Source organism: Neoarius graeffei, chromosome 1 (genome assembly GCF_027579695.1).
Source record: "Neoarius graeffei isolate fNeoGra1 chromosome 1, fNeoGra1.pri, whole genome shotgun sequence".
Lineage (NCBI taxonomy): Eukaryota > Metazoa > Chordata > Actinopteri > Siluriformes > Ariidae > Neoarius > Neoarius graeffei.
Window position 1 is genome coordinate 82,521,806 of NC_083569.1, and position 13,730 is coordinate 82,535,535.

The 13,730-nt window shown below is 43.0% G+C and overlaps 1 pseudogene; it reads left to right on the top strand.

The window, feature by feature from the left end:
* Positions 1-13,730, top strand: part of LOC132897728 (butyrophilin subfamily 1 member A1-like) — a 115,426-nt pseudogene that overhangs the window by 9,114 nt on the left and 92,582 nt on the right.

Here is a 13,730-nt window from a genome sequence, read left to right on the forward strand (position 1 = left end):
AGTTGTGGAAAGTGATCCCTCTTGAATTCCAATATTTGTTGGCATAAATGGTGGAGTAAATCATGAATTATTCATGCCCATTCCAAGGAATGTCATCAACTTGGTTATCTGTCAACTTTAAGGACACTGAAAAATCAGCTTTCCAAGATGGCTTTGTGACCAGCTCACCAGTACATTTGATGCAGTGCATCCATTCTCGTGTATTATAGGACTTCTGTGTGCACAGTGAGCATCAGTCCTTATCAGTAAATCTTGCCACAAAAGAAGCTTAATCATCTTTTTAAGAAATGAACCAAAATTTCATCTCTCTCTCTTTTGACTGATTTCATACTCAGAGAGGTTTTAATAGGCCCAGATTGTGAACCAGATTGTCGAAGTTATATCTACAGAACAGGAAAAGCAGCTAATTGCATGAGGCTTTGACCACTCGAAGACTGTTAATTTACATCCGTGAAAATGTCAAGATGCTTGAGCCTCCTGTCAAAATCTTCAGTGGTCAATTTACATGTCAGGAAGCTCCGTCACTGTCTAAACAGGCCACACCTTATCAGTATGTGCAAGTTTGTTTAAAGGATATGGGACATGGATTTTTTTCTGGGTATAATTATGTATAAAGGACATAAGAAATGCCATCTAAATCACTGCAGGGTGTCAAAAATGTGAAAATCATCACATTATTCAACTTTTTTATACATCAGCGTAAAACAATGATTCGTTAATTAGCTAGGTGGTCACGTGACCCGTGACGTCACAAAAACTTTCCAAGGAGCCAGCGCTTGGGAATCTAATGTAAACAGGTTACCGAAATGGACACCATCGACAGTGACATTCCCGATGTTTCACAGAGATGTGAAGTTAGACCCTATCAATTCGAACCGATAGCTGGAAATTCACATGAACATGGATCTTGTCTTTACTCTGACGGGTCAGATGATTCTGAGAGTGAGAGTTCATTCAATCCCCATGAAACTGAAAGCGGTCGGCTCGATAACACTTCCTGGTAAGTTAAAAACAATTCTGCTCAAAGGCTAATGATCTGTTGAAAGAAGTATTATTTTTGTATCATACATTGAAAGTTCATCATAGATCTAGCTAAAGTCCATTGCAAGCTAGTTTTTTTTTGCTGATATTTTTCAAGATTGATTGAGATACAATGCTTCCAGAGTCTGAGATGAAAACATTCAAAATGGCAAAACGCCATCACACAGCCAACAACACTACGCCATTTGGCGAAAGAGATGAAAATTAAGAAAAGTTAAACAAACTTACCAACATAACATTTATTTAAATGTCCATTAATGTTACAGGATTTCTTAACTGTCTCTACAGTTGTAGGAATGTTAGGCCCTGTATATTATGGCGCTATCACTGCCTCCATGAACCCGGCTATATGGCCTACAACTTCACTACAACTCTTCGATTCGGTACGTAAACAAAGAAGGACAGATATAAGAGTAAATGAGTCAGAATTATGATAATCAATAATTGATACACCCAAAATTATAATACTAATCCTTACCTCGGCTTTCAGTCGCTTAGCAAATGCACCTCGTGGTGGCCGTAGCACTTCGGGTTTCACTCCGCCGTCTTGTTCCTGAATTGGGACATTGGGAACGGCTCCATCTTTAAATAGCCTCTTAAATTTGGCTTGGCAATTAATATCGCTCAGTACCTGAGTATTAATGTTGAAAGAATCCTCAGTGAAATGGTCCGAACACAGTTTGTGGGAAACAGTAGGTGCAAAGTTTTTTCTACGCCAGTAGTGAGCCCACACTTTCCTCAGCTTTGGGTCCTTGGGGAATGCAAAAAAAACTTACTCCAGGGCATTTCCCATTGGAATTATTGCAACCATAAGCAGCACAATACACCATGATGTTCAATGTACGGTAAAGACTATAAAAACAATTTTCTTGTCATTCACTTCTCCATTCATCTACCCGCTTGTGCTGTGCCCGAAAGTTTTTGTGACGTATGATCATGTGACAGCGGCTCTTCCGGTTGTAAAATATGCATATCGGAGCTCGAGCAGAAATGCCATATAATCATCACGAATATAATGATTTTGCTGAATTTAATAGATGATTTTGTATTTGTTGATGCAATTAATTCATATTTTTAATGGAAAGAAACTGATATAGCGTGCATTTATGTTTCATGTCCCATGTCCTTTAAATGAATGAGTGAGGTACTATGTAAATGAAGAGTGCGTCTCTATAACCACTCTATCAAGTCAAACTTTTTTACAATTAAGCAGATGGGAGAATTGTTAATGGTTAAAAACATTTAATAATATGACGTGTTGTTTCAGAGCTGAACAACCCATCATTTGTTTGCCTTAAAATGCAGTTACCCAACACAAGTTAGTAATTATTTTTGATTACATTGTGATTTATAATCAAAAATTAATTAAAACATCATTATCAGTACTAACATACTGGTTTGGATCAAAATGGTAATAGTGCCTCATGCTCCCAAGTGGTACAACAGAAAAGTCCTCACCCTCTCATACAGAGATTAGATTGAATGGACAGGCTGTCTCAGATTCTGCTTTTGGCAGATTAGTTTCCCAGTCTTCTTAAAAATAAATAAATAAATAATCAGTTCAATTTTATTAGTATTGCACTTTGAACAATGGACATTGTCATGAAGGAGTTTTACAGAAATATATAAATTCCATATAGACCCTTCCCACTGACATCACCGGAAACTGGAAGTAAACAGACCCTGCGCCATATTGGAAGACCAACAAACTCGTGATCAGGGGGAAATAACGGCAGCGCGCAGAATTTAAACCCACGAGGCACTTGATTCATCATAAACCTACAATGGTAAACTTTTGTGCTGTGTTAGGGTGTTCCAACAAAGCTGATGGGAAAGGTGAAAAGAAGTTGTTCTTCAGAATACCAGCTGTGATTGAGACACAAGGGAGCAAACTAAGGAGCTTTCTGCCAGGAGACAGAGAATAAGTGCATTACTGAGTGTCTGTGAGCAAAGGAGAGCCTGAACGTTGCAACCTCCCTATTGGCTGTTTATTGGCTGTTTGTAAAAATGTATCAATTGTTGCCCTTCATCGCGGACTCGAGAGACGAGACCTGACGAGTTAGTTCGTTGGTAGCAGAACAAAATGTCTGGACACAAATCGGGTTTTCAGAAAAGGAAAGAAAATAAACGGAAGGTCGAAAATACAAAAAAGGAGGCAGAAAATGCAAAACGAGTTTTAAGGTAGGACAAATGGTTACTTTTCTGAGGCAGCCTGCCGTGGCTGCAGGCTTTCAGTTGTGTCATTGAATGGTTACTTTTCTGAGGCAGTCCGCCGTGGCTGCCTGCAGGCTTATTTATTATAGCCCATTTAGTTAAAATAGTTGATCTAAAATGTTTATAGTTATGTGATGGTTGTCCTCAGTGTTCGAACTATGCCGATATTTTCAGGGGGTCCCTTTTTTTCCCTGGGGGGTGCTTGCGCTTGTCTTGGAGCGCGGATCTCCAAACACATGAGAAGCCTATCTTATGCACATATCACGCGGACTCCACACCTCCACACACGCATCGCGTCTGAAGTCATAACTCATCAGGGGAAATCATGTCCGCATTGGCATGTTCAAAAAACAACCTCGCGTCAACAATGATACCACACGCAAAAAAAAAAACAGTCAGGCTACTCAACAACCAACCTGGCAGCAGCAGTCGTTGTCATATCGGTTTATTTTATCTTTGATGTAAACACAACACTTCGGATATGCAAATGCTTCCCGTTACACACAATTGCTATGTCAATAAACATCATTTTGCCAATATTTTAGAGACCCCCCAACATTTCCCAAATCATGTTTTCAAGGGATCTCATGTCTGTTTCAGGGGATCTTGGATCCCCCGAGTACCCCCGTAGTTCGAACACTGGTTGTCCTGATTTAGACTGGTGGTGTGTTTTTTTTTGTTTTTGTTTTTTTTGGGGGGGGGTTTGCGTGATGTTGCACCCGGGTCCAGATTAGGGCAGAACTGGCCCTGGCTACATTTCAGGTGTAGTTTGTTTTATGTATGTATGTACTTGCATAGATGTGTACTTGGTCTTCCAATATGGCGACTACCGAAATCTCGCGGCGCGGTGACGTCATGCGGGATCCCTCTATATAAATTGTGTGTGTATATATATATATATATATATATATATATATATATATATATAAGAACTTGTGGCAAGGAAAATCTCCCAAAGACACCATAAGGAAGAAATCTTGAGAGGAACTAGACTCAAAAGGAAACCCATCCTCATCTGGGTGACACTGGATAGTGTGATTTATAAATAATTCACTTCTCTAACTGTGTGCTCTATGGTCAAAAAGTGCAATTGTGTAACCATAAAATTCAGAATAACATGAAGTCTATTTTGTTGAGGTTACCAACTGTTCACTAATGGAGACTTGAATGCAAGGCCATTCATGCTAATTGCAGTCCTAAAGTTATCATGGAAGCTGTAGGCCTAAGTGATCGTAGCAAAACTGTTTGTATAGATTGCAGTCAAAAGCCATCTTCATAGTTTCTAAGCTCATCTTTGGGCTGTCCATATCGGGTCATCCTCAGCAGGAGTGAAGTGATAAGAACTCCAACCAGAAGTAGGGGATCAGGATGGATCAGGCAGGTCCAGAGAGCAGAAGCAGTCAGGATCACTGTTACAGTATCTCAGGTGTATCATATGTAGCTCTAGGACATAAAGCAGCCAGCCACTCCACTGTCAACAAACCTGAGTGTTCGCTTGTAAAGGGGGGGGGGGGGGGGCAGCATCCAAAGTTTACCCAAGTCTCATCCCAGTTTACCAAAACACTATGCTCATGAACCCTCCAGATCTTCTCCTTTACATAAGAAGTAGCCATAAACAAAAGGCTTGACTAAACATATGTTCTCAGCCTAAACTTAAACACCGACACTGTCTGGGTCCTGAACATGAATTGAAAGGCTTTTCCATAAATGTGGGGATTTTGTACGAGAAGGTTCTTCCCCCTGCTGTAGCCTTCACTATTTGAGGTAAAACAAATATCCTATTTTGATCAAAGTAGGCATGGCAGATCATAAAAGACCAGAAGTTCACTCAGATACTGTGGTGCAAGACTGTTTACTGCTTTGTAGGCCAATAGTAGTATTTGATAATCAATGAGACATTTGATTGGGAGACAATGCAGTGTGGATAAGACAGGGGTGATGTGGTCATATCTTCTGATTTGAGTAAAGACTCTCACTGGTGCATTTTGGACTAACTAAAGCTTGTTTATGCACCTCCTGGAACATCCAGACAGTAAGGCATTACTGTCATCCAATCTAGAGGGAAGAAAAGCATGAGCTAGTTTTCCTGCATCATGTAGTGACATTATATTTTTGATCTTTCCAAAAAATTCTGAGATGTAAGAAGTCTATCCTCATAATATTATCTCCATGGACTTCAAATGAAAGACTGGAATCAATAATCATACCAAGGTCTTTTACTGCTGCCCATGATGAAACAGAATGACCATCCAGATTTACTTTGGAATCAGAAAGCTTACTTCTACCTGCATGTGGTCCTTTCTAGCTTGTCAGAATTAAGTTGGGGGAAGTTATTTAGCATCCAGTGTCTAATGTCAAGGTCAGGTCAGGGTTTTTTAATCAGGGGTTTGATAACTGCTAGTTTAAAGGATTTACTAACCCCATTTCCACAAAAGCTGGAATATTTCAAAATGAAATAAAAACAAAAATCTGTGATTTGTTAATTCACCTGAGCCTTTATTGAACTGACAAGTACAAAGAAAAGATTTTCATTAGTTTTACTAACCAACTTTGTTTATATTTACAAAATACAATTAAGTTAGAATTTGATGCCTGCAACACACTCAAAAAAAGTTGTGACAGAGGCAAAATAAGACTAAAAAATGTATAGGCTATTCAAGTAACACCATTTTTGGAAGATTCCACAATAAGCAGGTTAATTGGTAACATGATTGGGTATAAAAGGAGCAGCACCAAAGGCCCAGTCTTTGCAAGCAAGGATGGGTTGTGGCTCAACCCTTTGTGCCAAAATTCATACGGTAAGAGAATTGTTTGTCAATTCAAAAAGAAAATTTCATAATGAAAGATTTTAGGTCTTGCAAAATCTACAGTACATCATATTGTGAAAAGATTCACAGACTTCAAAGACATCTCAGTGCGTAAAGGGCAAGGTCAGAAATCACTGTTGAATGTGTGTGACCTTCAAGCCCTCAGGTGGCACTGCCTGAGAAACTGTCATGATAATGTGACAAATATAACCACATGGGCTCGGGAGTACTTTGGAAAACTGTTGTCACTTAACAGTCTGCCACTGCATCCAGAAATGCAACCTGAAACTGCATTATACAAAGAGGAAGCCATTCAGCAATTCTATATAGAAACAATTTCTCTGAAAAGAAGTCATAAGTGCCTGAACTTATCTCAGATGGACTGACAGACAGTGGAAACATGTGCTGTGGTCACATGAGTCAACATTTCAGCTTGTTTTCAGGAAAACCAGATGTCGAGTTCTCAGTACCAAAGGTGAACATGAGCATCTAGTTTGTTATCAGAGAAAGGTGCAAAAGCCAGCATCTGTGATGGTATGGGGGGCATCAGTGCCCACAGCATGGGTGATTTGCATATGTGTGAAGGTATCACTGATGTGGAGGCATAGGATTTTAGGGAGACAGATGTTGCCATCAAGACAATGTCTCTTCCCGGGAAGTCCATACTTATTTCAGCAGGACAATCCTGCTGAGCACCACTGATAATACAGGACCATGTATGTATGCATAGGTAGAGACAGAAGAAGAAGAAGAAGAAGAAGAAGGGGTGTTGTGATGCTTGTACTTCCTGCTGAGCACGTTGAGTAAAGTTACTGCAAGTTACAAAAGTTTGTTTTTTATTTCCGACTACACCACAAATTGGCGACGAGGATTTCAACTACTTCAACAAGATGTCTGTGCACGTTCCTGCGCCGGCAATGTTTTTGCCTTGCCCGGGAGAACCAACCATGCCGTTCGACGAGTGGCTCCGTATCTTCAACAACTACTTGGTAGTGATAAATGCAACCGGGAAATCTTGGCCAACAGCCCGCAAGTGAGCTACTTTACTTCACTGCCTTGGCGCTGAGGGGCAGAGGATTTTTTACTCGCTGCCAGATACAGGTAAGAGTTTTGAAGATGCTATGACAGCGCTAGAGAGACACTTCTTGCCCAAAGTTAACGTCGTAGTGGAGCGGCATACTTTCCGACAACGATCACAACTGCCAAATGAGACGGTAACTCAGTATATTGCTGCTCTCCGTGCGCTTTCTGTTAAATGTGCATTTGATACAAATACTGACGAAATGATTCGGGATCAGTTGTTGGAACACCTGCAATGTGACAGAATGAGAGAGAGACTGTTATTAGAACCTGATTTAACTTTGGAGAGGGCTACTACATTGGCAACACAGATGGAAGCTGCTGCAGAGCACGCTAACAAAATTAAATCAGATGGTGCTGCAGTGCAGGCTATACAACCCAAGCCCCACAATATGAAATTCAAAAAGAACTATCGCCCCGTTGCTACAGCTGCTAGTGTACATCCCTCCCAGTGCAAATCTTGCTTCAGATGTGGCTTGGACAAGCATTTAGCCAATTCCTCCCAGTGTCCTGCAGCAAAAGTACAATGTAAATCCTGCGGTAAAAAAAGGACATTATGGTAGAGTTTGTTGTTCTGCCTCATCAAATGATGTACATGAAGTGCAGTTACCTGACGTCACCATACTGTACCTGGAGAGTTCGACACATGCCCCAAAGAGACTGCTATGCAATGTCAATGTTGCCACTCCTGCTGTGTCAATGCAACTTGTTGTTGATACTGGTTCTGCTGTGTCAATACTGCCATGCCACATCTACCAAAAATTCTTCCGAGGCAACCCACTGTCAGCAGCCTCTAGTAGGCTGGTGACCTACACAAGAGACAATATTCCTGTACTCGGATGCCTGCATGCTCAAGTACACATGGACAACACCTCTGCTGCAGCCACGTTCTTCATAGTGGAGAAAGGGACGGCACCGCTAGGTATGGACTTATTCACTGCCCTGGACCTGTGCATCAGAGGGGATACTGTCCTCACCTCAGCGCCACAATGCCGCCCACACCAGTGATGTTTACAAACACTACAACACCTACTGCTCCGGACGCCCCTGACATTGGGTGTGTAAAGAACTTTGTGCATAAAGTTAAGCTTGACCCCACCATCACACCATTGCGTCAGAAGCTGCGGCGTTTGCAGTCAGAGACTCTGTTTCTGCTGAGCTATATCGCTTGCTAAAGGCTGGTGTCATAGAGAAGATCGATGCTTCTGCCTGGGTTTCCCCCATCGTGGTCAACACTAAGAAAAGTGGTGGAATCCGGATGTGTGCTGACCTACGGGAAACAAACAAGGCGGTGGTCATCGACAGCTATCCACTGCCTCACATCGAGGAACTACTGGCCAACCTGTGAGGAGCTAAGGTATTCTCTACGATTGACCTTGCAAATGCTTACTATCAGTTGCCTCTCCACAAGGACAGTAGAGACATTACTGCTTTCATTACACACGAGGGACTCTTCAGGTTTTGCAGGGTGCCCTATGGCTTGGCGTCGGCGCCCTCTGCTTTTCAAAAAATGATGGCGACAATCCTACAAGGCATACCTGTTGTACAAAACTGCCTAGATGATCTGATCATTTATGGGGCCACTCCTGCTGATCACGACCGGAGCCTCAGAACTGTCCTGCTGAAACTAAAAGAGGCTGGTCTAGTCCTGAATGACAAGTGCCATTTCAAGCAGACTACATTGCGCTTCCTCGGTCATGTCATCACGGCTGAGGGGATCCTGCCTGACTGTGAACACATTGATGCAATCCTGCATGCCCCGCCCCCTTCTGACACAGCCACCCTGAGGTCCTTCTTAGGCCTTGTGTCCTGGTACTCTAAATTTTTTACCAGGCTTTGCTACAGTTGTTGCCCCGATGCGTAAGTGTGCCAAAGAGTCTGACTCATTCTCGTGGACTGACGCTGCTCAAAGCAGTTTTGAGGAGGTTCAAAGCTCCTGGTAGCTAGTCCAGCCCTTGCCCTCTACGACCCCACACTCCACTCAGTTGTCTCCACAGATGCAAGTGACTATGGACTGGGTGCAGTGTTTGCTCAAATACAGCCTGACGGGACTGAGAAACCTGTGGCTTTCGCGTCCCGCACACTTACTACAACGGAACGCAAGTACTCAATAGTTGAAAAAGAGGCATTGGCATGTGTGTGGGCTGCAGAAAAATGGCGCACATACTTATGGGGTCGTTGTTTTACCTTGCACATGGATCACCAGGCACTTACTACTTTACTGACCACCAAGGGGATAGGCAGAGCTGGGATGCGTGTGGCACGCTGGTCTGCACACCTACTTTGCTTTGATTACAACGTGGTGTACTGCCCTGGGTCTCAAAACTACATGGCTGACTGCCTTTCTCGTCTTCCCTTGCCGCTGCCCGCTGAGCCATCTGCTGATGTGGAGCCTGAAATGGTGGCTCTGATCTCCTCCACACTGCGCGCACTTCCAGTGGCTGATTTTCGAAGCTGCTTGCTCTTCATGCCCTGAAATGACAGCTCTGTGTGAATAGATTCACCGTGGCTGGCCTCCTTCCATCAGAACAGTGAACCAGGACATGAACCCTTACTACAAGGTGAGGGAAGAGCTCTCAGTGAAAGACAATTTCGTTTTTAGAGGCTCGAGACTCCTGGTGCCGCCCGCTGTGCGCCAGACCTTGATAGCTTTGGCTCATGAGTCTCACCAGGGAGTTGTACGTACAAAACAGCGCCTGCGAGATCTATACTGGTGGCCAAAAATGGACACAGAGGTTCAGACCTGCATAGCCTCCTGTGTTGCCTGCCAGTCAAATGATAAAACAGCCTCCACTCACCCTGCTCCCCTGCAACCTGTTCGGCTCCCTGAGAGCCCGTGGCAGAAACTGGGCCTTGATATAGTCGGGCCGTTTGAAACAGCTTCCCCTGCCTGTCGTTACACCATAACGCTAACAGACTACTACACTAAGTGGCCCGAGCTGGCCTTCTCCTACAGTGCCACGACAACAGACATTGTAAAGTTCCTGACGTCCACTTTCAGCCGCCATGGCAACCCAGAGTGCATTGTCACTGACAATGGACCTCAGTTTACCTCTGCTGAGTTTGCGGAGTTCATGGATTCACATAGCATCCGCCATATTCGAACATCTGTATACTATCCTGCAGCTAACGGTGCTGTTGAAAGGTTCCATCGCTCCCTGAGAAACTGCCTGCAGACAGCCATCCTGCAGTCACAGCCATGGGAAAAGGTTGTGCTATCCTGGCTTCAGGTGTACCGAGCGACACCTCATGCTACCACCTCTGCTTCACCCCATGAACTGCTCTATGGCCGTAAGATGTGCACTAAACTGGACATTCTACCTCTGCCTCTCACTGTGACGCCTTCACCTGCAAAAATACGTGACATGGTAGAGAGGAACCAGGACAAGATGAAGCACTACACTGATTCAAAGCGTGGCACACATGAGCCTCCATTTCAAGAGGGAGAGGGGGTTAGGATAAGGATTCCTCGCCCAACACCTAAAGGTCACCCGAGGTTCTCCCCACCAGTATAAGTGGAAAAGCAAGTGGGTCCAAACACCTTTCAACTCAGTGATGGAAAAAAGTGGAATGCAACTCACCTGGCCCACGTTCCACTTGGAACTGATGATGGGGACACAGACTCCCTACCATGCCCACAGACCTCCACACACAGTTCTCCAACCCCTACACGCTTCAGAGTCAAGCCTAAGTGGCAGCAGGATTATGTTGTTTATTGATATGTTTTCATGAGAGTCCTCACTATGGCTCTGTCTGGTTAATGTGGGTGTATGTTTTGTTAAGTGATAATGCCACCTACCTATTCATGCAATTGCTCTTTGTTTATCCTATTCAGGGTGTTACAGGTTCATACATTTACACTGGGTGTCACTGTAATTACAGTAGACTAGGCTTTATGCCATTGATTTCTAGCGTTAATGAGTCACCTCTGTTAGAATTGTCTCCCTAGTAGGGATCAGATGTACTTCCTTTATTCTAATGCTGAACCCAGAGTAGTGTTTTACAGAGAGAGATGTTGTGTTCTGTAATGCTGTTATATTGGAGTGCCACTAGGAGGCACCACTGATAATACAGGACCATGTATGTATGCATAGGTAGAGACAGAAGAAGGGGTGTTGTGATGCTTGTAGTTCCTGCTGAGCACGTTGAGTAAAGTTACTGCAAGTTACAAAAGTTTGTTTTTTATTTCCGACTACACCACACTTGACTGGCCTGCTGGCAATCCAGATCTGTCTTCTATTGAGAATGTATGGTGCATCATGAAGAAGAAAATCAGATGATGTCAACCACGGACTGTTCAGCAACTAAAGTCTTATATCAAGAAAGAATGGAAAAAAATCCAATTGCAAATGATTAATGTCCTCAGTTCCCATACGATTACAAAGTTTTGTTCAAAGGAAAGGTGATGTAACACAACGGTAATAATGCCTCTGTCCCAATTTTTTTAGTGTGTTACAAGCACCAAATTCTAACTTTGTTTATATTTACAAAATACAATTAAGTTGGTGAGTAAAACTACTGATTTTTTTTATCCCCCGCCCAAACGAAGTTTGGCAGGGGATATAGAAATGGGTTCCATCCGTCCGCCCGTCTGGCTGGCGGTCCATCCAGTCATGTTTTCGTTTCTGGGCCATATCTTTAAAACTATAGAGTGCTTCGAGATCAGCGCGAACCCAGCGGCGGCCATATTGGAAGTCAAATGTCGCTGTCAGTGCATTGTTGTTGTTCAGCGAAGCAAAATGCCGAATACGTGTGTCATTGTTGGCTGTAGTAGCCGGGGGGAAAAGGGTGGCAAAAGCTTCCACAGACTCCCTAAAGTCATGACAAACCAGGGAATTGCAGCACAGGAGAAAAGCGAGTGGAGGAGACGATAGTGGCTGGCTGCCATTAACCGATCAAATTTAGGACAACTTGACTGTATCCGGATTTGTTCTGATCACTTTGTGACAGGTAGGTTAAATTGTCTTGAATTTCATAGTTACTAAAATAAATGTGATACAAACTATTATCTTTTCTATGTACTTTCAGCAATGATTAATGGATATATTTGTCACATTAAGTAGCTTATGTCTACTGCAGTGCATTGTTGCATCAAATGGCATTTAAGATCTAGGCCTAGTAATGTTTATGTACACATGCCTTTAGTACAAGTTACATACTAGGCCTACATTTTATTCACTGACTAAAATAATTGATAATTATGCGGCAACAAGCTGGGGTCAGCTTTCCATTCCTTCTCACTAACAGTGTATGGATCTACATTCCCAATGAAACGTACCTTCTCAGCATAACGCTCCCGTGCCTGCTTATCCAAACTTTCACAGTAGTGCTCCATCACTTCAGATGTCTAAATTCTTTAAAAAATCCAAGCTTCTAAGCCCTCTAACGCGGAAATGAATCTGTGAATGTTTACTCTATGATGTGTACTCTATGCGCGCTCTGGAGCGAGTGACTTCCAAGATGGCCGCGCCGACCGCATGGTTACTATTTTTAGCATCATCTCGGAGCACATATCAAACATGTGAACTGGTGCCTTTTGCTATTTTGGATTTTTGAAAAAAAAAAGGATTTTTCAAATTTTTACATAAATAGATTTTGACTTAAGGGGTGTTCACACGGCAACTTTTACTCCGGTGTAGCACCGGGGCTGCCCCGGTAGAGCGTTCACACGGTACAAAGTTATACCGGTGTAGCCCCTGAAAGCTGCTTAAACCGGTGCAAATCTAACCCTGCTCGGGAGGTGGTTTAAGAAATTTACTCCGGAGTAAATGCTAGTTTGCGGGGCAGCACCGATATAAAATGGGCCGTCTGAACGCTACAGGGGTAGACTCGCTACGCGTGAGGAGAGTTGATTACATAAGGGTATTGCATAATTTGCATCCTGGTATTTTGCGCTTCCAAAATGGCGAATATCAACAACAACAGAACTGCGTGTCTTCCAGTGTTGCCAGATTTGGCAGTTTTAAGTGCATTTTGGCGGATTTGAACATATTTTGGGCTGGAAAACGTCAGCAATATCTGGCAACACTGGTGTCTTCATCCACGTTGTTTTCCCGGCGCTTGGTGATGCCATGACAACCGGGAAAAAGAAGTACATTTTCACGCATGCGCATATTTCATTTCCGCATTATTACTATCGGAAATGATAGTAATAATGATAGGAAATGATAGTAATAAAGTTTTTGCTACTATAACACGGTCGCAGAAACTGCCGTGTGACCGCAAGTGGGGCTGCACCGGTGCTAACACGCTTCTCTCTAGTAAGCAGGGTTGTGACGTGTGAACGCTGCGCAAAATTTACACCGGTGTAAGATATATCGCAACAAAATACATCGGTGCAGCATCGATGCAAATATGTGCCGTGTGAACACCCTATATGTTTCTAAGAGCAATGTTTGTTTCTGGAGCATATATCCAAAGCTATTCATGAGACAGATTTGAAACTTGGTATATATGTTAACAAGGTGATATGCCTTTTCATACTAAGAAATTTGAGAAATTTTAATTTTTTATGTTTCCATGGAAACAATTTCAGACTTAGTCTCTCAGGTTAGTCTTAGGGGTAGGTTTTGTTTCCAGAGCAGAACT